This window comes from Ictidomys tridecemlineatus, chromosome 1 (assembly GCF_052094955.1).
Source record: "Ictidomys tridecemlineatus isolate mIctTri1 chromosome 1, mIctTri1.hap1, whole genome shotgun sequence".
In the NCBI taxonomy this organism is placed as follows: domain Eukaryota; kingdom Metazoa; phylum Chordata; class Mammalia; order Rodentia; family Sciuridae; genus Ictidomys; species Ictidomys tridecemlineatus.
The window spans coordinates 78,389,684-78,416,837 of record NC_135477.1 but is presented as its reverse complement, the minus strand read 5'-3'; the positions used below and the strand labels follow the sequence as shown (position 1 = coordinate 78,416,837).

Below are 27,154 nucleotides of genomic sequence, written 5' to 3'. Positions count from 1 at the left end.
ATATACAATTAATCATCATTTTTTTATATATCTTATTGGTTATGGTCCTCCCTTTTCAGGACCAAGAACAGTTTTGGTTCAGTTTCTAAGGAGGGGAAAAACGACCAAGAATTATTCCCAACTCTCCTTTATAAATTATCAAACACAATTATCTATGTCATTTTCTAAACAGAGCTAGACATGGGAAATATAGGTTTAGAGCAGAGAACATTTTTATTAGAAACAAAGGGTAAAACAAAGAAAAAAACATAATTATTTGTACCACATTGAGCCACAAGAGAAATGGAACCTGGAATTCAGAAAAGAAAGATTCAAACTTTTATACATTGGAATGTGGACAACATGGATGCCTAAAGTGAAAAGGTTATTATAAGCTTTTGAAAGAAAATTCATGTGAGTGGCAGATAATGGTTAACCAAATAGAATCTGCACAGTGTATTCCAGGGGCTTTGTCAGCTGTTCACTACAGAACATACTGGTATTCATAGCATCATGAAGAGCATTATTCATCTGTGCTCTATAAAATTATTCCCATAGTACAGATGAAAAAACATGGGTATCTGGATACTAAATGGCAATTCAGCAGCCCACAGAAAAATACCCAGAGACATAACTGTATGAAATTTCTTCAAAGACCATAAATGTATTGTTAGCTCCTGACACAGGAATGTCAGTCTGGGGAAATATTATTTTCTCTCCATTTTGAAGAGAGTGCATTGAGAATACATTTCAGGGGAAATGAATACTTTTTTTTCTTTCATGTTAAGAAACGCTTCAGAAACAGAGCTCACAAGACCGATTTCTTAGAAGGGCAAATGCCTGGAGATTACAAAATTAAAAACAACAACAACAACAAAAAAAAAAAAAACATCAGTGGCCCGGAGTGACTCAGTAAAGAAATAAATCTAAAAGGCTTTTAAGAAACTGAAAAGCAAAAATGTAACTATTTCTAAAAATAAATATGTTCATTAGTTGCTATCTACACAACATGTCATTAGGTAAACAACAAATTATATATGAATATTTCTAGAATTGGCCAAATTTTATTTGATATGATTTTATATTAAATTCCAAAGTCCAGATAATAGAATTCATGATTCACTGCCAAAAATATTACAGAAAAAAATTTTAAGGAGTGGATGTTTAGTAAATATGTCATTTAACAATTTTATTACCATATGATTTTAAAGAAATTTATTCATTTTTCTGCAGCCATAGTGTAGAGAAATTTCTTATTTATTTTTCCTGTAGTAATTAACAATGATAAGCCATAGAATCCACTTTAAATAACCTACCCTGACAATCATACAAGAAACCTATAATAAATGATAAGCAAAGAAAAAAGTCAATTTTAAAAAATAATTTAAATCTTTTTATTTTTTTTAAATCAATCTCTAGCTGCATTTTTGGATACTTTTCTCATCTTTTAAGCCAAAAATAAATAAAAGACAAAAGATTAAACTTAAAATTTATACATGAGATATGTTTATTAACTAAAAAAATTCAAAATCTTTAGAAATTTAAGAAACAGAAAATAAAAACCCATCATGGGAAAAATTAAGTAATATTGATGAACATTTAAAACAAATTAATAATCATTAACTCAAAAGGAATTTAAATTAGTATCTATTTGTGGAAACTATTTTGCTATTGAATATACATGATACTCCCCATCACAGAGACTTACTGAAATTAGAGCATATGTGATCATGATAACATGTAAGTATGTAATGGTACTCATCCAAACACTTGAAGCCCAAGGGCATGGCTCAATACAAAATACATCTTGGAAGAGATAAATAATAATCTGTAGGAAAAAAAATGGTCACTGGGGCCAGTAACATTTCATAATATATCCAGTTTAAAAAAGAGCATAAAACACTATGTAGAAATTTTACATAGGTGCCTTACGCAATTGGTATTTCACATGTGTACATTTTTAGAAACAAAATATGTAGCACACAAAAGACTGAAGTATACATCCCATATCAATAATAAAACTCATCATTACAAAGGTGATAATTTTCCCCCAAATTAACTGACAATATATCTCACCAAAACTGCTATGTACAAATATGAATTTATCAGAGTGAAGTCTACATTTATATGTATTCTATCAAGCAATAATTCAAAAAACTATAAATAAATATATGATAGAAGAAAATAGGAGAATAGGAAAAAGGGAACTACTGGATACTGAAGGGGAGCAAATTATATTTCATGTTTTATGGTTATGTCAAAATAAACCAGACTGTTAAATACAAGAATAATGCAATAATAAAAAAAAATCAAGCTTTACTTTAAATGAAGTAAGAAACCAAAGCATAAATTTTTAAAATTCATCTACAAAGTTATATGTAACTTTAGCCAAAAACCTTTTCAATTATAAGAGCAAAAAAAGAACTTATCATGGCCTACTATTCATATATATTGTGAAATTATAATATTACAATAATAAAGAATCACAATATAAATAAGATCCCCACATGAATACATATGTATGTAAAAACAGTATACTTTATTGCAAAAGCAAATTCTAGATAAATCAAACCATAACAAAAATAATCTCAGCAACTTAGCTAGGGACTTTCTCAAAATAAATTTAAACCTGTTAGGGCTGTTTACTGATGAAGAGTCCTTGCTTCCCCAATGCGGAAGTATAACATCAGAGAAGTGCGCCAAGGCACATTTAGAGCGGAGAGTAGAAGCTTTATTAAAGGACAGTAGAAAAGAATTCTCCCTAGAAGAAAAAGGGGACCAAACAGGTAAAATCCATGAAAGGGATTTTTTTTAAACTAAGGTCTTTTTAGCTTTTTTATACCTAAGGTCTTCCTTCAGCTATCCTGCATTCCTGTCACATTCCTGTCCTCTGTTCTATTATCTTGCAGTGTTGGAATGTAGGTGGGAAGACCCAAAGTGTGGAGGATAGGTGGGCTGAAGGAGTAATTTTGGCTGGAAGGGCTTTTGGATTAGCATCTCCATGTTTGCTATGAGCTGCTTCATTAAAATTTTCTAGGGATGGGCTCAGGGCCTTGGGGACATTTTCAATTCCCCTTATCCTGGACTCCATTCTCAATATGGTGTTCATTCTTGATTTTACTGGATATTAAACCCACTACACTAACTACCTATCTATAAATCTGGCTTCACTACCAAGGATATGGCTAAGTAGTAGAGTATTCCTAAGTTCACCTAACTTTAACAAAATAATAATAATGAACAAATTAAAAATAAAAGAATGTCAAAATGAAAATTAGCTAGCTCAAAAGAAAATTAGGTACCCCCAAAATTATAGCTCCTCTCCTGCAGGAAAATGGACCTTGGAGATTTGATTTTGATAATTATTCCACTGGTCAATCTCCAGCATCTGGTAAGACACTGGGCTGTAGGAACACACCTGCCACATAGTATTTTATGCAGATTCTGAGGATGCCCTTTGAGCATACGGATGGCAGCAAAAAGTCTCTGCCACTGACATGTTCCCCACCTGGTTGGCCAGTAGGACTGAGGAAATAGTGGCCCAGTGGAGGAGTTAAGTCTGCAGACTCCAGAGACTGCCCATAGTTCCAATCTGCTAGCTCCTGTTTTCAACACAGCTTTGTGGTTCCAATAGTCTTCCTCCCCCAGCCTCCCTTGCTAGGCCAATGCACACTCACCATTTCCTGGTTCTCAGGTGTCACGACCCCCTTGCCCGCAAGGAAGACGCGACTCAGGAATCTTCTTTCAGCAGTTTATTCAGGCCCTTGACATTCTTCTAATAATTCTTCTAATCCCCGGAATAATAATTGGATGCCCCTCCCAGCCTTAATAAAGCACCTTGAACCCCAATGCGAAGCTGCCACGTGGACCCTTCTCACAGGGTGCTAGAAAACGACACGCCAACTTTCTCTGATAAGGAGCTGGGAACACGCCAACTCTCTTTGATATGGAGTTGTCCTTCACAGACCACAGCGGAGCCAGCGCCATCATGTAATGGCGACCACAGTCCACAGGAACGGCTCACCACAGCTCCCCCTTTTTGTTTCACTAAGACAATACAGGCGAGAGTAGAGGTCCTATCCCACTGTGCAGAAGTGGCTGCATAGTATGGGCCAGCCCCAGGGGGCGCCTTCCTCAGATCTGACACCATATCAGCCGACGCCTTTTCTCGTGGGGCGGGGCGGAGACACGTCAAACCCGCATGCAATAGGACATGCTCCCCTTGAGGTCCCTCTTCTCAATGGATCACTCAAGTGCAGTGCCTTGCCTCGCATCCTGTATCGTGACCATGGTGAGTAAGAGGGAATAGCTGAGGTTGAACTGTGGCTGTGCAGAAGTACAACTACAAACAAGTTGGCAGCACCCTGAAAGAAAGGCACTAACTTTAAAGTGATAGATAAAGACCAGTGTGGAAACCCTTCTGCGTGCAATGGCAACAAGACCTGCAGAGTGCAAGGGCTTTCCAGCACTAAAAGAAAGACAAAAGAAGGACATGTCGAACCCAGGGCAATGTTATAATAACTTGGGGTGCAACGACCATGTCAAAGGCACTAGTGTAGAAACCCATCTGCATGCAATGGTAGCAAGACCGGCAGAGTGCAAGGGCTTTCTGACACTAAGAGAATAACGAGGAAAGACATGTCAATCCCAGTGCAATGTTATAATAACTTGGGGTGCAATGACCATGTCAAAGATTTACTGCTTAAGATGCGCAAGCCAGACTTGAGGTGAGTTGCCATTTTTTAAAGCTGCAAGAGCTTGTATGATCATAGCCTTATCTTGAGCACTACGAGCTTTAAGGCGACAGAGAAACCACAAACAGAGGAACATACCAAAACAACACAGTGCACCAAAAATGCCTACTCCCACCCACTCTTTAAAAAAGGAAAAAGCAGAAGATATCCAATTGGTGAATTGACCCAGAGTCACGGGATCGACACGGGTACTATTCAAGACAGCTATCTGGGTTAGTTGAGACTGGATCATGTCTTCCGCTTCCATGGACCAATTCCCGGCCAGATATCCACCAATGATGTGGGAAGCATTCCTGGAATCATTAAATCTGACAGAGGTTATACATAAATGTGCACGTTGGTCAATGCAGCCTAAAAGTACGAGGTCAGCCAATTCCTCTACCTGAGCTTGAAGAAAATCTATTCTTTGGTTGGTAGCTAAAATCCCTGACAAAATATGTTGATTAATCGCATTTTGCGATTCAAGTATAGTGGACGTTTGTTGAACAACTTGATTAATGGTGGCAGCAGTTTGTACTTGACTGGCCATGGCTACTCTGGCCGTAACTGCTGCAGCAGCAGATGCCGCCACGGCTGTCACTATAGCTGCTGTGATTCCAAAATCTCTGCGGACTCTAAGTAGCTCTACAATAGGAAATTTATCTGGATCCGCAGTGACTGGGATTGGGACAAAAGTTGGAATTTTCATAATTACTGCTACAGTCCAAGAACCATTCCAACACTCAGATAAGAAACAGGTAATAATAGAACAATCCAGCATCCCCGATGAGGTGTGATTAGCTAAAAGGAACAGGAACGGGGATTGGATACAGACCATTGCAGGAGGCAATGTGGCATAATGTAACAGAGAGTTGAACGAAACAGATGTAAGCCTATTACCTCGTTCACTCTCCTTAGTAGTGCCAGAAACATTAGCCAGCCAGCTTTTGGCTCCTAGTAATTGAGCCAATGCAGAAATATTGGCTGAAGCCCCCTTCTCATTGGAAATGAGCCATTGAAACCAGGACCAACCTGTTCCTGTAGAGGAGTTGGCATTGTTGTTAAAGTTATAAACATATCTCTTCAGAGGGGGGGAAAAGGAGAAACATTTAGCAACTTGATGTTTCTCCCAAGAATGATCCTGACAAGGCGTAAATGTTGGGGGAAAACCAAAATTAGGGGTACAGTAAGGAGAGGCCTTGAAATGAGTGGCATTGCAAGTACTATTAGAAGAAGGAGGCATTGGGATTAGTACCTCGGAGATAATAGCTAAAGTAGTTATGTTTAAAACAGAGCTAGTTGCGGGGGTCCCTGAGCCTGATTGCTTCCCTGAAACTACTTGGCTCAATACAGCACTGAGAATACTCCCTGAGACTCGACTGGACTGCAATGGGTCCTCCCAGTTAGTCAAATTTTTGGTCTTAAGGCTAATACAATTAGTGTTCCCAAGACTGAAACAAAAAACTCCTGTGAGATTAACTTGAGACTGATTAAAAATATTTTTTATGTCCCCTCTAGGAGAGGTACAAGGAGCAGACATCTCACATGAGGTAGAAAAAAGAGTGGGGAGGACACTAGAATTACTATGAACTGGCATTGGCATTGGCCATGCCCGTGCCACTGCCCACTACTGCATTGGTGCCATCTGTACCGTTGGCACCAGCATCAGAGCCAGAGCACTCATCAGAATGAAGCTCCTCATCATGGGACTGTTGTGGCACCTCCTGCTGCTGGTTAGTAGATCTCGAGACTCTTCTTGTCAGGCGTTCAGGGATCCACAGCGGCTCCGTGCGATCCTGGGGAAAAACACATACAGATCCTCGTGCCCATGTCAGCACGGGGTCAGGGCCGTTCCATTGGCCCGTAAGAACATCCTTCCACTTAACATAGCCAGTCACAGAGGGCTGAGGGGACACATGTCTATCGGCCACGGAGCGGCCATGAATATCCAAATTCAAAAAATTAATGGTAAAAAGAGCTAAGGACAGGCGTTCTTTAGGAGTGTGGTCAACTCCTATTCCCCCTTTTTGTTTTTCTAAGGTTTCTTTTAAGGTGCGGTGGGCACGTTCAACAATGCCTTGCCCTTGAGGATTGTAAGGCAACCCATGAGCAAGGTGTACTCCCATAGTAGAACAAAAAGATGTAAACTGTCTGCCTGTATAAGCAGGTCCATTATCAGTCTTAAGGGATGCAGGTGCACCCCATGCTGCCCATGCCTCTAAGCAATGAGTAATAACATTACGTGCCTTTTCTCCCGATAAAGCAGAAGCATGAATAATTCCAGAGTATGTGTCAATAGAAACATGTACATATTTGAGGTTGCCAAAGTCAGGCACGTGAGTTACGTCCATTTGCCAGACAACCAATGGCTTCAATCCTCGTGGGTTTACACCATAAGTAGGAGGATGAAGAAATGTGACACAATGGGGACATTGTAACACTATCTGATGAGCATCTGCTCTTGAGATGGAAAAACGTCTGTGCAGTGTCATAGCATTGACATGAAAGTTGTGATGAAACAATTTAGCTTCTTCTAAGGAAGAGGCCAAGCATACCAACTGGCTTCTAGTTGCCGAGTCAGCACAGGCATTACCCTGTGATAACTGGCCAGGAAGAGAGGTGTGAGCCCGAATGTGCATTGGATAGAAAGGGGCAGTACGGCTACGGATAAGCTGTTGAAGCTGATTAAAGTAAACAGACACAGTATGGGTGTCACTAATAGCTCCTACAGCCTCCAGAATTTTGAGCGCCTGCACCACATAGATGGAGTCCGAAATGAGATTGAAAGGAAAAGAACACTGTTTTAAAACTTCAATGACAATTTGTAGTTCTACCCATTGTGGATTTCCAGGAGCAAATTGATGCTGGACAGGGGGAGAGTCATTAATCACATAAGCTCCCATTCCAGACTTAGAGCCATCAGTAAAAATGTTAACAGCCCCCGGAATTGGAGTGGGTGAAGTTACTTTAGGGAAAATGATGGGATGCTCTTTAACAAAATGGAGTAATGGATGAGAAGGGTAATGATTATCAATATCCCCTTGAAACGAGCAACATAGAATGGCCCAGTTGTCCAGAGTAGCACACAAAACATTAAGTTGAACTTTAGAATAGGGTATGATAAGAGAAGAAGGTGCTTGTCCAAAAAATTGAATGCTCTGTTGAATCCCTCTAAGTGCTAACGCTGCAACAGCATCAGGATAGTATTCTAAAGATTTTCCTGGGGATACATGTGGGTGGATCCATAGTAAAGGCCCATCTTGCCACAGTACTCCAGTAGGCTGCCGCATAGTGGCAAGCACACATAACTGGAAAGGTTTATCACTCTGGAGCCTGCATAAAGTAGCATGTTGTATAGCTTCTTCTACTTTTATAAGGGCCGCTCTGGCCTCTTTAGTGAGGGTACGAGGGGAAGTAAGATCTGGATCACCCTTAAGAATAGCATACAAAGGCTGGAGCACGATATTAGGAATATGTAAATAACCTCTTATCCAATTAATATCTCCCAACAGTTTTTGAAAATCATTTAAAGTTTGGAGATCTTGAGTTCTTATGGTAACTTTTTGTGGTTTTAACATGTCATATCCAATCGTCGCTCCCAAATACTGAATAGAATCCCCTGTTTGAACCTTTTCAGGTGCAATATGTAATCCATATTGAGCTAACAACTTCACCAGGTCTTTATAGGCCTCATTAACTGACTGTTCTAATTTGGCTGCCAATAATACATCATCCATATAATGAATAATCTTGATGGAAGGATATTGTTGCCTGAGAGGTGCGAGTGCCTTCCCTACATACATCTGACAAATCGTAGGACTGTTAGACATTCCCTGTGGTAAAACAACCCACTCAAACCTTTGATCTGGTTCCTGGTGATTACACGAGGGAAGGGTGAAGGCAAAACGCTGTGAGTCTTTAGGATGCAAAGGAATAGAAAAGAAACAGTCTTTAATGTCAATAGCAATGATATGCCAGCCCTGAGGAACAGAGGAAAGCAGCGGCAGCCCTCTTTGAATGGGCCCCATAAGTTGCATTTGAGCATTAACTGCTCGTAAATCATGCAGTGGGTGCCACTTCCCTGATTTTTTCTTAATGACAAATATGGGAGTATTCCATGGAGAAGTAGAATGTTGAATGTGGCCCAAGTCAAGTTGTTCTTTAACTAGGTCATGGGCTGCTGCCAGTTTAGCCGAGGGAAGGGGCCACTGAGGCACCCAAACAGGCTCCTCGGTGAGCCAAGTTATGGGTATTTGAGCCCCAGCGGCCCCTATGAAAAACCCAGACCGAATCTGTCAAGTTTTTAATGACCTTGCACAGGGTGTTTACGCCCCTGTAGATGTTTTCCTAGTCCTAGACCTGGCCTATACCCCATATTTTGCATAATCTGTTGAGACATTAGGGAATAGTCATTACTAAGGGTGAACCCCATGTCTTCCATCAGATCACGGCCCCATAAAGAAATAGGTAAATCAAGCACATAAGGTTGAAAGGTACCACTGTGTCCCTCCGGGTCCTTCCAGGATAGATGTCTGCAGCTAATTTGAGGAGCTTGGGCATATCCAAGTACCCTTAAGGATTGATCAGAAGTCTGTACTGGCCATCCCTTAGACCAGTCTTTAAGGGCTATAATACTACGGTCTGCTCCTGTATCCAGCAGTCCCACGATAGATTTACCCTCTATGATTAATTCCAAGGTGGGGCGGTTGCTCATACCCAGTGACAAATAGATACAATTTCCTCCAGTGCTGCCAATCTCACTTCCCATCCGTGACCGTGAGTCAGCCGGGAAGTGGTTATGTAAACTAGGCAAAATTAGTAATTGAGCAATCCGATCCCCTGGGGAGATAGACACAATGCCTCTTGGAGCTTCCACCATGACTTTTACTGTCCCCACTGTATCAGGGCTTATGACTCCGGGAAAAACATGAAGACCTTGTAAAATAGAGGAAACACGTCCAATCAATAAGCCCACAGTGCCAGGTGGTAAAGGCCCTTTGAACTCAGTTTCTACCAACTGGACTCCCATCTTAGGTGTTAATACGAGTCTGGAGGTGGAACAGAGGTCCAATCCCGCTGCACCTGTAGTGGCTCTCCGCGTCTCATGGGATGGCGTAGAGATGGCCATGTCTCGGGTTCGGGTGTGACATTCTCCATTGCCCCATATATTTGTGGGCCCTGGGGTCGAGGGCCCCTCCGGCCGTTTTTTGACCCAGTTAAAATAGGCTGCCCATGGATGTCCCTCACTGATCTACACTCTTTTGCCCAATGCTTCCCCTTTTTACATTTTGGACACAACCCCGGTAAACGAGGGCCATTGGAAAAGCCACCATGGGGAGGTCCATTGAAATTGTCTTTTTTGGGACATTCACGCTTGAGATGACCAGGCTGACCACAACGGAAGCATGTTCCGGCACCAGAACCGCCCCTTTTTGTAATCCGAAGGACAGCAGCTGCAAGACCTGCATTAGTTAAAGGTCCTCCAAGCTCTCTACACACCTTCATCCATGCCTCTATGCCTTTATTTTTATAAGGAGTAATCGCTGTTTTACATTCTTTGGTGCATTGCTCAAAAACCAATTGCTTGTTAAGGGGCATGGCTCTATCAGGATCTCCAAAAATTTTTCCAGCGGCATCCACCATCCTTGCTACAAAATCTGAAAAGGGTTCTGTAGGGCCTTGTATAATTTTAGTCAGGTTACCAGACACCTCTCCTCTATTAGGAAGTGATTTCCATGCCCGAATGCAAATATTATTAATCTGGTCATATACTTCAGGAGGAAATCCTGTCTGTTGATTAGCAAATCTCCCTTGTCCCAAAAGCATGTCTCTGTCCCAATGGGGGTGTCCTGCTGCATGATTTTGGGCGGCCTGCTCTGCTGCGCCCTCTAGCACAAATGCTCTCCAGTCCAGATATTTGCCTGGGGAGACGCAAGCCCGAACGAGGCTAGCCCAATCAGAGGGAGTCATGCAATATATAGACAGGTTCTCTACCTGAGTTAGTGTAAAGGCGGCATCAACCCCATAAGTGCGCACAGACTCCGCCAGGGTCTTTACAATCTTGAAATCCAAAGGCTCATGAAATCTTCCCCTATTATCATCCTGAAAAACTGGATAAGCAAGACCCATCTCAGCGTTAACAGCCCTCCATGTTTGGGTGTGGAAACTTCATCCTGAAACACCTCCGCCATACGGAGGCGGATTGGGAGGCCATCCGTCCTTGAGCCCTTGCTTATCTCTGTTCCCTGTACCTAAACTTCCTAGCTGCCTGGACAGCGTTCTTAACTCCTCCTCCTCAGCGTCTTCTGCCTCTGACCCACTTTCGCATGGGGGCGTGCGCAGCACACTGAGATCTGGATACAGTCTCCTCCCGTTCTCCACGCCCCGCACACTCCCCTCTTCCTGAGACACTTCGCTCTCTGTTGTTTCTGATTTTTCTTCATGCAATTGTTCTAAAACCTCTTGCCCTTTAACAAGCGCTTCTTGGCATCTGCCATCCGAAAGGCAACTACAGACCATCTTCCAGAGGGGTATCACCCCGCCCTCTAACATGCCCTGCTCACAAGCAAAGTCAAGGTCTTTGCCTAATTTATCCCAGCTGGGTGTAGTGAGGCTGCCTGAAAATGCAAACCACGGTGCAGCTGTATCTACCCTCTGTAAAAATCTTTCTAAGGTACTGCATTTCACCTCCAGTCCCTTGGAACGTAAAAGGCCATCTAGGGCCAGAAGAAGTGGACTTGAAGTCACAGCACCCATGACGCAACACAAGAAAACACAGAAATCAAAAGTGAAAGTACACAAAAACAAAACGAAAATACACAGAAAACAAAACAAAAATACAGAGTGCAATTGCTATGAGATGTAACGCCCTCTCTTTATTTACAGAGGAGCAGGTACCTTTTAACGCTCCCTCTTTATGTATAGAGGAGCCTCCGCTTTTTAACAGCAGGTCCCACCTTACCTGGGACTTACCGGCGTGCCTCCCTGACTGCTGAAAGTTATGGTTCCTGGGTTTTTCTTTTTTCTTCTTTTTCCCGGGTTTCGGCACCACTTGTCACGACCCCCTTGCCCGCAAGGAAGACGCGACTCAGGAATCTTCTTTCAGCAGTTTATTCAGGCCCTTGACATTCTTCTAATAATTCTTCTAATCCCCGGAATAATAATTGGATGCCCCTCCCAGCCTTAATAAAGCACCTTGAACCCCAATGCGAAGCTGCCACGTGGACCCTTCTCACAGGGTGCTAGAAAACGACATGCCAACTTTCTCTGATAAGGAGCTGGGAACACACCAACTCTCTTTGATATGGAGTTGTCCTTCACAGACCACAGCAGAGCCAGCGCCATCATGTAATGGCGACCACAGTCCGCAGGAACGGCTCACCACACTCAGGAGTAGGGCTAGTTGGGACCCTCAGTTCCTGCAAAAGAGAACAACATGTGACTCTGAAGTGTGAGACTATAGAGAGCAAAAATGGAGGACTCAGGAGATAAGAAGTGAAAAGCTCACCCTCCCTGATGAAACCTGATTGGACAGTTCCCACAAAATGCTCTTGATTGGAGGGGGCTTCAGAACATGCACATTGAATCTGAGATAAGTGAACCCTTTTTTGAGTGACAGGGAATATTATCCAATCCAGGCATGAATAAGGGCTAGAAATTCAGGTCTTTGAGTGCTGTTTTTTGTGTTTGTTTGTTTTTTTAATCTGAGAAATGTACCCCAGAGTCTCAGGCTGGTGTTATTTTAAGGCATGGTTGTTTCCCATAAGTGAGAACTAACCCAACCAACAGAACATTTTCATTTAAACTTACATATAAAGTAATTTGAGTTTATGGATTATATATGCTTGTATATTATTCAGGAATTAATATAAAATAATGACAATAATTATCAAATTTTATTTATTTATTTTTTGATCTCTGTTCTTTTTAGGTGACAGATTGAACTTTGAACTGGGAAGAAAAGCCCTAATATAAAAATGCCCAATAAAAAAAAAACATAAGGGGCTGGGATTGTGGCTCAGTAGTAGAGTGCTCACTTCCCATGTGCAAGATCTTGGGTTCGATCCTCAGTACTACATAAAAATAAATAAGTGAAATAAATGTATTGTGTCCAGCTACAGCTTAAAAAAACATAAGGTACAAGGTGAGAAACCAGCCTCTAGCTCAGAGCAAAGACTATCCAAGGAAGGGGGCATGACTCTTGTCCTTGGAAACACAAAGCACTCCTAGGCTCAAACCCACCCTTCTGAGTTGTTTATCTACAAATAACAGGAGAGATCTGATGTGCCTGCTCTCTCTGACTCAGTCAGGCTAGGTGGGGATCCATAGCAACCCCTAGCAGCCACCAATCAATATGAGACAGGGAAAATTCCTGGGATTCCAAATGACACTTCCAGTAGTTTATAGTGGTTGATAACATTTTGGGAAACCATATAGTTCAGCATATACTCCCCTAATGGCCTAAGCCAATCTGTTCAAATGAATCCCCATCTTGTACTAACCAATCACGCTTACCCAACTTGTTTCCACCAGTGAATGTGCTAAATCATGTTTTAGAATTGTTTGATTTTCCCAAGATGTGTGATGATTTGCTAAGAGATGCTATGATGTATGTGGGGTACCTGCCTTCCCCAAAGAGTTATAAAACTGCTGCAAACCCTGGGCTCAGGTCCTCTAAGCCACCAGTTGCTGTGTGTGGAGAACTGACCTAGCTTGCAATAAAAACCTCTTTGGTTTTTACATCCATCTTGGTCTCTGGTGGTCTTTTGGGGGTCCCGCATTTGAGCATAACAATCTCTCCTGAAATCCATGAGAAAAGAATTCAGCACCCCAGTTCTCTATGACTGAAGTTTTATAGCACAAAAATTTACCAATGTGGGGTGACTTGAGAACTTACATGAATAACAAGATTTTCACGAGCATAATACAAAGACACATAGTAGGTTAATGGTCTAAATTGTTAAGCACTTAGGGAGTAAATTTAGATCACAATATCAGAATTGATGATATATGACTAAAGTTTCAGAGTGAGTTGTTATTTGGTCAGGGAAAGCCAGAATTTATGAGTCATCACTAAATTTTCAGGGAGAGTTGTTATCTCATCAGGGAATACCAGACATGGGTGAGTTGAAGGCACTGTTAGGGATTTCAAGCAAGTTTACAAATCACATTAATTTATAATGAAGAAGAAATTAATTTTTCATACTTTTGTGATGACATGGCTCCCAATCTTAAAAGGAAATTAGGCTGGATTTTTCACTTGCTATGGCCATAGCTTTTAAAGTATATGTTTCATACTTTATCAAGTATGAGAATTAAATTATTAATATTAATTACGACTAATTTTTTAAAAGACTGAATAAAATAGAAAATTAGATATTTGTTATTAAATGCATAAACATTTTGATTAATATATTAATAATATAAACATGGAAAATTTTGACAATGATAAAAAGACATTTAATATAAGTCTTTATATTAAATATTATAAGTCCCTCATGTTCAGTGTGTCAGTCCTTCAATGATTTTTTTTTTCATTTTTTTTAGGTCATTTTGAATTACAATTCTGCAAATGTTTGGTAAGTATACAAATTTAAGATTTTGTATTTTATAAAGTAGAAAAATGGCAGATTTAAGCTCCTGTTGGGATTTTAAAACTTATAAGCCATGTGGGTCATTTTAGCACTTTTTTTTTTCATATTTGCACACAGTCCAATTCTAGAGAAGAATGAGTTGGAGACATAGTCTACTGTTCTGAGCTAAAGAGAAATTGCCTTAGGATATTTCTAAAGCTTTTAAATTTTCTAACATTTCAGAATTTTTGGTGATTTGAAAAAAAAATTATTTATTTTAAGAAATGAATTGTTTGAAATTAATTATTTATCTTTCCTGCATTACTTTTCACTTTCATTGATTTTTTTAGAAGAACTAACAGAACAGAATTCCAAAAGTGTTCCATGTAAATTTAAAGGTATGTTTCTAATAATCAAGATAGAAAGCAGAAGTAAAACATCATCTAGTTTGGTGGTTCTGGCTCAAACTAGAGAGTTACTTATTTATTTCTGCTATTATTCACTAGGTTCCTGAGGTTGCAGAAATCACCAACCAACACAGAGAAAAGTCTTTTTAGTTTGTTTCTCACAACCAATTCAAGCTAAAATACATTAGTATCACTGTAGTTTCAGAACAAAGTGTGTTTCTAAATAATAAAAATATGTATACATAAACATATGAATAAATATAAAATAAAATATAATATTAGATAGATTTTTTTCCTGGAAAATCATTTTGTACATATTTCCCTTTAGACACAGCTCTGGGAACAAAGTGTCATAAATAAGACATAAATCCTACATTGCTACACAGAGTAATTAAAGCACATACTAAGAGCTTGGTATAAAACTTGGCATAGAGACATAAATAACTAGAGAACATTATAGAGAATTATACCTGAGTGCTAAGCAGCAAATTCATAGTCTTTAAGTATATGAAGAGACAAGTTATAATAGCAAATTTTATAATTCAGTTGCTGCTAATATAGAGAGATAGAGATATTTATTAAGAGATGGTTTTATGCAGCTGTTTTGGTTTAAAAAGGGAAAGATCAGATAATGTAGGTGATTTAAACATGAGCATTAATATTTTTCTGCATTCAGGACCTTTTTTGCAGATATATAAATCATAATTAATTCCAACCAGTAAAATGCAGAAATAGTATAAAGATTATTCACTAGGAGTAAAACTACTTAAAAAGAGAACCAAAATTTCCATTCCTGTCCAAATGTTTATTCCTGACAAAAAATAAAAAATAAAAATAACTGCTTTTTTGAACCATTTTTGTAGATATGATTTTTTGTAATAAATATTTTGGTGATTTTTTGCATATTACTTAATATATTTATGCTTCACATTTTCTCTTTTTTCCTATTTTACTACCTATATTCTGAAAGAAAAAATTTCTAACTCCTAAACTCCCTTGATATTTGAGATATCTTTTAATTTTTAAGCTTATATCATTTCTATAATGAATACTGTGCTTTCAGTAAAAAATGACTATTTGCATGCACCTGGCTCATTTACAGGAGTTTTGTCGTGTTCTTTGATTTTATTAACAGTGAAGTTCAAAAAAAGGTTAATGTTAAACCAAAACACAAAGACCACCACCTCAAATTTTAAATCAAATTAAATCAAGATTGTATTGTGTACATAAAAGCTGGCCAAGACTGCCTCTTACAAGATTCTGTGCTAAAGATCATCCCCTTGATCTTCAGGAAAAAGTTTTTACAACACAAAAAGTTACAAAGGAGGTGGATGTCTAAGGTACTTACAGCTAACAATATTTTGACAATCATAGTACAAAGGCAAATAGCAGGTTAAGGATCTACATGACTTACATTTCAAGGTAGAAAATAAATTCATCTCCAGATATTAGAATTTATGAGCTGCTACTGAGATTCAGAGAGAATTGTTATTTGGTCAGTGGGAGCCAGAATTTATGAGGCACCAGTAAGGTTTTAGAGAGTGTTGTTATCTGGTAAGGGATAGCCAGGCATAGGTGAATTCAAAACACAGGTAGAAATTGCAAGCAAGTTTAAAACATCAAAATATTGTCAGGCCAAAGAGAAATTTTAGTTTTCTTACAAAAAACAGAAATAAACTTTTTACCTCTAAAAGCTCTATGAGAAGATTTTATTTTATTTTATTTTTTGTATATTCTAATATCTAATGGCTTCTGGCATTCCTTTGTTTGTAACCATAAATGCTTCTCTTCTTTTTTTATGGGGCTACCAAAACAAAAATTATAGGTAAGTCCTTCTCATAGGGAAGATGTTTCTTACATAGGAAGTAACTACCCTTTAACCCACAGTGTCTGACAACCATATTATAGGTTATGAAAGACCCTCCAATATGCTTGTTCTTCCAACCATTGTTTGCAAAGATTGACAAAAGTCAATTCATTGTACAGAATGAGTGAGGTGAGTCTCTGCTCTGCAGTCCAGAACAGGAGGTAAAAGAGCCTCCAAAGTGAGTTTAAGACAAGGCTTTACATGACATAGTGGACATAATTCTAAAGACAAAAGAAATCATAAATTCAGAGAGAAGTGTCGCGACCCCTTGCCCGCAAGGAAGACGCAACTCGGGAATCTTCTTTCAGCAGTTTATTCAGGCCCTTGATATTTCTTCTAATGATCCCTCGGATGCCCCTCCCAGCCTTAATATAGCATCTCAAGCCCCAATGCGAAGCTGCCACGTGGAACTTTCTCATAGGGTGCTGAAAAACCATGCGCCAACTCTCCCAAATAAGGAATTGTTTGACACATACCACAGCGGAGCCAGCGCCATCTTGTAATGGCGACCATAATCTGCATAAGCAGCAGAGGCGGCTCACCACAGTTCCCCCTTTCTGTTTTCTTAAAACAATACAGGCGAGAGTATAGGTCCTATCCCACTGTGCAGAAGTGGCTGCATAGTATGGCTCAGTCCTAAGGAGGGCCCTTCCCCAGATCTGACTCCATATCAGCCGACGCCTTTTTTCGTGGGGCGGGGCGTGGACACGTCAAACCCGCATGCAATAGGACATGCTCTTCTAGAGGTCCCGGTCCACTGTGGGATCACTCAAGTGCAGTGCCTTGCCTCGCATCCTGTATCGTGACGATGGTGAACAAAAGGGGGTAGCTGGGACTACCTCTGTAGGATAACCACAATTAAGTTGGCGACACCCTGAGAGAAAGGCACGGACTTTAAACCCATAGCTAAAGACCAGTGTGGAAACCCTTCTGCGTGCAATGGCAACAAGACCTGCAGAGTGCAAGGGCTTTCCAGCACTAGAAGAAAGACAAAAGAAGGACATGTCAAACCCAGTGCAATGTTAGAATAACTTGGGGTGCAACGACCATGTCAAAGGCACTAGTGTGGAAACCCATCTGCGTGCAATGGTAGCAAGACCGGCAGAGTGCAAGGGCTTTCCAACACTAAAAGAATAACGAGGAAAGACATGTCAATCCCAGTGCAATGTTATAATAACTTGGGGTGCAATGACCATGTCAAAGATTTACTGTTTAAGATGCGCAAGCCAGACTTGAGGTGAGTTGCCATTTTTTAAAGCTGCAAGAGCTTGTATGATCATAGCCTTATCATGAGCACTGCGGGCCTTGAGGCGACAGAGAAACCACAAACAAAGAATCACACCAAAGCAACACATAGTACCAAAAATGCCTACTTCCACCCACTCTTTAAAAAAGGAAAAAGCAGAAGATATCCAATTAGTGAATTGACCCAAAGTCACGGGATCAACACGGGTACTATTCAAGACAGCTATCTGAGTCAGTTGAGACTGGATCATGTCTTCCGCTGCCATGGACCAATTTCCGGCCAAATAGTCACCGATGATGCGGGAAGCATTCCTGGAATCATTAAATCTAACAGAGGTTATACACAAATGTGCACGTTGGTCAATGCAACCCAAAGGTACCAGGTCAGACAATTCTTCTATCTGAGCTTGAAGTATATCTACTCTTTGGTTAGCAGCTAAAATCCCTGACAAAATATGTTGATTAATCTTATTTTGAGATTCGAGTATGGTGGAAGTTTGTTGAATAACCTTATTAATAGTGGCAGCAGTTTGCACCTGGCTGGCCATGGCTACTCCGGCCGTAACTGCTGCAGCAGCACACTGCTACGGCTGTCACTATAGCTGCTGTGATTTTGAGCAGCCTGTTCTACTGCACCCTCTAACATGAATGCTCTCCAATCTAGATATTTTCCCGGGGAGACACAGGCTCGGACTAAGCCAGCCCAATCTGAGGGGGTCATGCAGAATCTAGTCAGCCCTTCCACCTGAGTAAGGGTGAAAGCAGCGTCTATACCATAAGTACGGATGGATTCAGCCAAAGTTTTAATTATTTTAAAATCTAAAGGCTCATGGTACCTTCCCCTATTATTGTCCTGAAAAACTGGGTATGCTAGTCCCATGTCTGTATTAACTGTTCTTCACACTTGGGTATGGAAAGTCCTCCCAGAGCTTTGGATTCCTCCCACGTACAGGGGCAGAGCAATGGGTGGATCTATGGGTGGAACATCAGGTATAGAGCCCTCCTCTAGGTTCTCAATTTCCTCCCCAGAACTTGATTTATTACCCTTCTCACAGCAGGCTTTTACATCTGTTGTTTCCCGTTTTTTCTTTTTTATCTTAGTCTTACATAATTGTTGTAATAACTTGTCCAATTCCTCAGAACTGTCCGAGCTACTTGTGTCCTTGGGAGTTTTTAACTCAGTCAAGTCCAGATAGAGCCTTCTCCTCTGTTTAACTTCAGACTCCCTTGTCTGTTCACCACTTTTACTCCTAATACTTTCTCCTACCTCGCTATGTGACCCCTCCGATTTTTCTTCATGCAATTGCTCAAGAACGGCCTGACCCTCACTCACAGCTTTCTGGCATTTACCATCCATTATACACCCCCTCACTAATTTCCAAAGCAGAATGGTACCGCCCTTTAAAGTTCCTTGTTTGTAAGCGAAATCCAGATCTTTCCCTAATTTGTCCCAACTGGGAATCGTGAGACTCCCTGAAAAAGCAAACCAAGGAGCTACAGAGTCAGTCTCTTCTAAAAACCTCTGTAATGTGCTCTGCTTCACTTTAAGTCCCTTAGAACGCAGTAACCCATCCAAGGCCAGCAAAATTGGGCTTGAGGAAGTAGCACCCATACTGTTCCAAGCAGTGTAAAGAGAGTGAAAATACAAAACCCTGCTCTCTCCTTATTTACAGAGGAGCCTCTTATTTTATTATTTTTCCTCGCTCTCTCTTTATCTACAGAGGAGCTTCTTATTTATTATTTTTTCCCCCGCTCTCTCTTTAATTACCGAGGAGCGCCCCGCTTTGATCGCGGATCCCACTTACCTGGGACTAACCGGTGCACCACCCCTGACTGCTGAAAGTTCTGGTTCCCGGGTCTCGGCACCACTTGTCGTGACCCCTTGCCCGCAAGGAAGACGCAACTCGGGAATCTTCTTTCAGCAGTTTATTCAGGCCCTTGATATTTCTTCTAATGATCCCTCGGATGCCCCTCCCAGCCTTAATATAGCATCTCAAGCCCCAATGCGAAGCTGCCACGTGGAACTTTCTCATAGGGTGCTGAAAAACCATGCGCCAACTCTCCCAAATAAGGAGTTGTTTGTCACATACCACAGCGGAGCCAGCGCCATCTTGTAATGGCGACCATAATCTGCATAAGCGGCAGAGGCGGCTCACCACAGAGAAGCATACCCACATAATCTCATTTGACAGAATCAAATTCATAAGAATAACAGAGGACAGAGGCAAATCTAAAGGGATTTAACTATATTTTCTTTTTCTAAATTGCTATTAAAGTCTCCCACAATTATAGAGGTCTAGATCTCCTAAGTTACTACTTTATCATTACCTTCAACCTACAATGCATGAGGCACACTGAATTTACCCTCATACTCATGTACTTATCATTTATTTTTTTCTATAGAAATGCATATGTATATAAATATATTTTTCCCACATTTTCAAGATTCTACCCTGAAAATTTCTGTGATATCACTTCCCTGAAATGCATTTTCATTATTTCATGTCAGTTCATCTAAGTATTCCCTATCATGTGTTACAAAAGATGAGACAACTCTAAGGCCCTTCTTATTTGACTATTTAAAAACTGTAATTAAAGGTCAACCTCAGTACCTACACAGAACTTAAGTCTCATTCACCTATCTCATTCATAGTACTTTATTTTTTAAGTAGGTAACAGAAATTTTATTTTGAAGAAGAGAAAGTGATTTAAAGCCATTCAGTGAACTGTAGAGGATCTCAAAAACATATGGTTGTGGTTCTTAAACAACCTTACCACTGAAAGATCTGGATTACACTCCAGGTTGGACACTGATACTATGCTTCCATGGGATAGGGTTTCTTGGTTGTGAATATTGTCTTTCCCTTTCCCCTATAGTCTTGGAAATGTGTAGATTGTGTGAACTTTTAGAATCACTAATTTCAACACACTTAGCATGGACTCATTTGATAATAGAAGACATCTATATTCTGAAAAAAAAGAGACCCTTCATCAAGCTCTAAAGAAGTGCTAAAATAATCTCTGGAAAAAATAACAGTCAACCATTAGATTATTTTTTTAAAATACTAAGTTTAGTTTGTAATACATTACTGTACTAGGAAAAGTGATATAAATGCAATTTTAATTTTTAAAATTGTTTCTGATTACTACAAAGAGACTTTTATAAAAAGCTAGGTACATGGGCTGGAGTTGTGTCCCAGTGGTAGACTACTTTGCTAGTATGTGCAAAGCACTGAGTTTGATTCTCAGCAAAATATATAAAGAGGTTTTGAATACATGATAGTGGAATGCATCGCAATTCTTATTACAAATATAGAACAATTTTTCATACCTCTGTTTGTACATAAACTATGTTCATATCAATTCCTATCTTCATATATGTACTTTATCTTTTTAAAGAGAAAGAGAGAGAGAATTTTAATATTTTTATTTTTTAGTGTTTGGTGGACACCACATCTTTGGTTGTATGTGGTGCTGAGGATCGAACCCTGGCCACATGCATGCCAGGCGAGAGCACTACCTCATGAGCCACATCCCCAGCCCCATATATGTACTTTAGATAATAATGTCTATCACATTCCACAATCCTTGCTAATCTTTACACAATACTCCTACACTGGCTACTTCACATAAACTTGCCTCAGGAATTTAATGCAGTAATCAAATAGATTTTATTCAGCCTATGCAGTGCTGTTGGAATGGCGATTATAAAAATCTAAAATTGTCATGTATAGTGGCATAAGGCTAAAATTCTAGAATCTATGGAAAATGACACAGGAGAATTGTTAGTACAAAGACAGCCTCAGTAATATAACAAAGCTACAATCAACTTAATGAGAGCCTGTCTCAAAATATAACATAAAAAAGAATGTGGATGTATCTCAGTGGTATGCATCTCTGGGTTCAATACTCAGCACCAAACCATAGAAAACCAAGCAAATATCTCATGATTAATATGGATTCCATGGTACACAAATATGTAAAAATGTTGGTGACAATATAAATTTAATAAATATATTTTTTAAAAAGTGTTAAGGTTCTTTAAAAGCCCAAAATAAAAATGCCACATAATCCACTAGTAGTAATTTGGGGTAGCAGTGCAAAATCGTACATGCCTGTACTCTCAGTGGCTTAGGAGAAAAAGAGGTAGAAAAGTAGGGATTCATTCTCAAGTTAAAGTCAAGCTTCAAGAACTTGGCAAGGTCCTAAGAAACTCAGTAAAACCCTCTCTCAAAAACAAATAAACAAATAAAAGTGTTGAAAACTGGGTATGTAGCACACTGGTAAAGTGCCCTTGGGTTAATCTCCAGTATTTCAATAAATAAAAAAATATAAATAATAATTCTCGGTAAAAAAAAAATGCCATATACTCCAATAATAATAACTCTGGGTATATATGTAAAAAATTTGGAATCGTTTTGCTAAATATATTGCCACACATCTATTTTTATTGTACCTTTATTCGCAGTATCTAATAAAAGAAAACAAATAAAGTATCTTTTAGATAGAAATTATATCAGAAAATGTCTTCCTGCTGCAAAGCAGCCAATTAGTCCATCCCTTCAGAAGCTACACACTTAAAATTCAAATTGGACCCTAAAAGGCAAGACACAGAGAGTGGTGTTTTATACTCAAAAAAATTTGGAATCTCTGGGAACCTTGTTTCAGATATTCTAAAACTCAGGACTAGATCCTTTGGGAGGTCAGAATAAGAACACAAGACATAGTAAATTCTTTAATGGAGAATCTTAACTCAGACACTGACATAACCAAAAGCAGTGTTGGAGATAAAAAATAGATTCTGTTTCACTGATTTCTGGGTTATGGATTCAAATCAAATATATACTAGAAAATAAGTTAAGGCTACTGGTTAAAATCTACATAAAACAGGTATTATAAATGTATCAGGGGCTGGGTGTGTTTGTGCAAGCCTGTAATGCCAGTTGCTGAAGAGGCTGAGGGAGAATTATCAAAAGTACAAAGCCAGGCTCAACAGAAGTGAGGTGCTAAGAAACTCAGTGAGATCCTGTCTCTAAATAAAGTTAAAAAAAAAATTCCTGGAGATTTGTCTTAGTAGTCAAGTGTTCGTGAGTTCAATCTCCAATATCCCCCATAAAAATGTACCAGGGGGCTGGGTTTGGGGCTTAGTGGAGCTCAATTGTCTGGCACATGTGAGGCACTGGAATCAATTCTCAGCTCCACATGTAAGTAAATAAAATATAAGGTCTATCAACAACTTCATATAAATAGTACCAAGATATTGACATGGACTTTTATCTAATTTGCGTGTACTTTAGCTCTTAAGATTGATGTTGGTTGGGGCTGGGGATGTGGCTCAAGCATGCTCGCCTGGCATGCGTGTGGCCCAGATTCAATCCTCAGCACCACATACAAACAAAGATGTTGTGTCTACCGAAAAATGAAAAATAAATATTTTAAAAAATTCTCTTTCTCCCTCTCTCTCACACTCTCTCTTAAAAAAAGATTGAAGTTGGCCAGGCATGGTGATGCAGTCCTGTAATATCAGCTGTTTACAAGACTGAGACATAAGAATCATGAATTCAAAACCAGTCTCATCAATGGTGAGGCACTAAGCAACTCAGTGAAACCCTGTCTCTAAGTAAAATACAGAATAGGGGTAGGGATGTGGCTCAGTGGTAGAATGCCCCTGACTTCAATCCCTGGTCTCCCACCCCCCCAAAAAAATGGGGCTGAGTAAATAGTTCAGCATGTAGAGTGCTTGCCTTCTAAGCATGAAGCCCTTGGGTCAATCCCCAGTACAGAGAGAAAGAGAGAGAGAGAGAGACAGAGAGACAGAGAGACAGAGAGACAGAGAGACAGAGAGAGATTGAAATTGCATGTAATTTAAATTCAAGTTAGTCCCACTTTTACTTTTTTTTCTGCCACACCAGAATAAAAGAGTTTCCTGAAATGTTTGGAATGTTTCTGTGGGTTTATTTATTTATTAAATTATTTTTATGTGGTGCTGAGGATCGAATTCAGGACCTTGCACATTCTAGGTGAGTGCTCTATCACTGAGCCACAACCCCAGATTGTCTGACCATAAATAAATAAACAAAAAAACAAATTAATAAATAAATAAACCCTCAATTGATGACCCATTACAGTTTTTAAAAATCCTTAATTGGGACACATAAACCTCATTTAGAAGAGATTCATCCTTTTTAATGTCACCTAATTTTATTCTGCTTTCTTCTCATGAGAAAAATCTCAGAATGATAAATTTAAATCTTTTTAAAATGCCCTCCAGTTCTTGAAGAAAAACATTATAAATGATGCATACCTTTGAAATAAAACATGGGAAAATAATGATCAATAATGCTGAATGTGTAATTTTGAGATGAACCAAAATTTCTCAGTTTGCAATTGAATCTGGGTGCTTGTCTCATAAATTTTGAAGAAAAAACAAATCTATTTAAGAAAGAAGAATAGAACGCCCACCATGTGGTATGAGGAATGATACCAGAAAAAAAACAAACTCATTTTTGTGTACCATCTTAGAAGTTTACAGATGGTTTAGGACAGAACATGGAGCATAATGCATTTAGAATAGGTTTTGAAAAAGGCATCTGGACTACATATGGGTTCACTTTCATTCTTTTGTGACCCATCCTTCTTTCTTCAAATTCAATCAGGAATCACCCCTGGGACAAAGAACTTTGTTGAAGATGTTCCCACAAGTGGGCTTCAAGGCCTTTTGCATTTGAAATAGGCCTTAATGGTGCTCATTAACATCTTTCAGTTAGCCAGGAGGTATGTTTGAGTGAGGCCTATTATCCACATTACATGGTCATTATAGTATATATTTATTTTATACTTAATCTCTGTGAAAAGAGAACCCTAGATTTGGATATGTGAACAGAGAGCTAGAAAACTAGGGGTTTATTTTGAGACCTATGGAGAACTACACTGAAGTTCTGGATTTCATATTTTTGTTCTGGATTTGAGATACTGCTTCTGCTACATTTAAAAATCTCAGGACTCATGAAGAGAATGAGTTAAAAGCCAGCATCATGAAATTTGTGAGGCCCTAAGAAATTCAAAGGGACCCTGTCTCTAACTAAAAATATTAAAAAAGGGGTGGGAATGTGAATCAGTGGATAAACAACTCTGGGTTGAATTTCTGGTACCAAAAAGAAAACAAAACACACACACACACACACACACACACACACACACACACACTAATAATAATAATAATAATAATAATAATAATAAATAAACAAACAAACCCTCAAGAGTAACAAGCCCTAAAATTAACAGCCTCTCTCATGCATGAATACAATAAATGGATTTAGAGTTCTCTCTTGATAATTATCTCAGTCTTCACTATGCAATTTAGATACATTCTGGACTCATGGCACATGGAATCCCACAAAGGGCTTTAGAAAGACAATGAAAACACCATACAATTATGGAACAAAGTGCCCAGGTTTTCAACTGCTAGTCTAAGCCTCACTAGAATAGTCAGAGGAAGGTGAAGGCTAAGCTACCCCAGAGAGACCCTCTGGCCACAAGACTCTGGAGAGAACCAGGAGGAGTCCCTAGCCATGACTGCCAGTTTCCACCTTTGCCACTCCTGTCAGCTTTAAGCCACCTTCCTATGCAGTCTCAATATAACAAGGCACACTTACCATCTCCTGGGTCTCAAGGTTCTCAGCGTTCTCCCTTGTTTGTTTTTAGATTCTGCACAGCACAGACACCTGGGCTCCGGATCTAGGTCAGAAGTCTACAAAAAGATTGAAAAAATGGCAGGTTCTAGACACCAAGGGAACAGAAGATTGTGGAAGCCCTCCCCCTCATCACTGGCTGCATGAGGATTGGACAGTTCTCACCTAAGTGACTGATTGGTCAAGGCTTCAGGCACTGCCTCCAACCTGAGCCAAGTGGGCACAGAATCAAAGTCTGAATGGCAGGCTGCTCCATTATCATTGTTAACTGACTACAGATCAGGGATGAGAATATAGCTTAGTCAGTAGGGTGCTTGTTTTGCTGATATAAGGCCATGGATTCAATCCCCTGCACTACACGCATACACTCTCCCCCCACCGAAGGAAAAAAAAAGATTAAGTAAAGGGCTTTGGGGACTAGGGTTATGGATCAGTGGTAGAGAACTTCCCTAGCCTGCGTGAGGTACTGGGTTGAACACTCAGCACAGCATTACAAAGCCACCCAAGAGGGGATGTGGTTCAAGCAGTAGAGCACTCGCCTGGCATGTGGGTGGCCCAGGTTCGATCCTCAGCACCACATACCAAAGATGTTGTGTCCGCCAAAACTAAAAATAAATATTTTTAAAAAGCCAACAAACAAACTACTAATGATACTGTGTCCATTTACAAAAAAAAAAAAATCAAGAAAAAAAAAAGAATGTGTATTGCACTGGTGCACCCTCACTACAGAACTCATAAACACTTTTTATAAATAATATGTACATATATGTATTCAGACAGTGTATAAAATTCTCCTGTGATGTCCTTTCAAGTAACTTATATTATAGTTATGCTTCACAACCCTGAAATCCTCCCCACCTCACTTATTATTATTATTATTATTGGCCTGTTAATTGCATTAAATGCCTCTGTATGGGGTTATTTTAAGGCAAAGTTTTCTTCCAATAATAGAACCTAGCCCAGAGAAAAATGTATTGACACTTGATTATATATATATAGCGTGAATATAGAGGGTAGAGGGTAGTGTTCGTTTGACTCTTTCTTCTCTTGGGGACTGTGCCAGAGTTACCTTCTTCTTTCACTTCTACCTTATTTCTGCCTCCAATGAAATTACCCTTTACCCTCATACTACCATTGATCCACCATTAGACTTTTTAAATCTGAACTCTTGAGCTGGTTATTCTTTCCTTCTTTCCTTCACAGCACTTTTTTCTCTACCCGTACCTATTCCACAAATATTTTTTTCATAAATACTCACTACTCCATACTCAGTATCCACCAATCTCACATCCTGATTCATCCCTGTTCTGCCTTTTCCATGGATCACTTTGAGATCCCCTCCACCGATATCAATAGTCCAGAGTAAGGTCAGGTAAGGGTGTTATATATGCAGGTTTTTAAAAGTCATTTACATAACAATAAGCCTATTGAAATTGGAATGTATTTTGTCTAAGGTTAAAAAAGAGAATCTACAGACTGCACCGTTAAACTGAATTGTTTAAAATTCATTAATCTCAATACTTTGGAAAAAGAAATTCTATAAAAAGGAGAATAAATAAAAAACATAATACATAAAAGTGACAAATTTGAAGAAAGACCAAGTGTATATATCAAAGAGAGTCATATATTGGTGCTTTCAAAAGACAAATTAATTTGAAAT

General features: G+C 39.4%; 1 long non-coding RNA gene across 1 annotated transcript; it reads right to left on the bottom strand.

Moving 5' to 3' along the window:
* Nucleotides 1–11,808: 11,808 nt before the first annotated feature.
* On the bottom strand, nt 11,809–25,572 carry LOC144366314 (uncharacterized). The gene is made up of 2 exons (XR_013425333.1): nt 25,459–25,572; nt 11,809–12,130 (listed from the first exon to the last, which is right to left on the bottom strand). It is a non-coding gene; the product is annotated as an uncharacterized LOC144366314 (long non-coding RNA).
* Nucleotides 25,573–27,154: the final 1,582 nt, after the last annotated feature.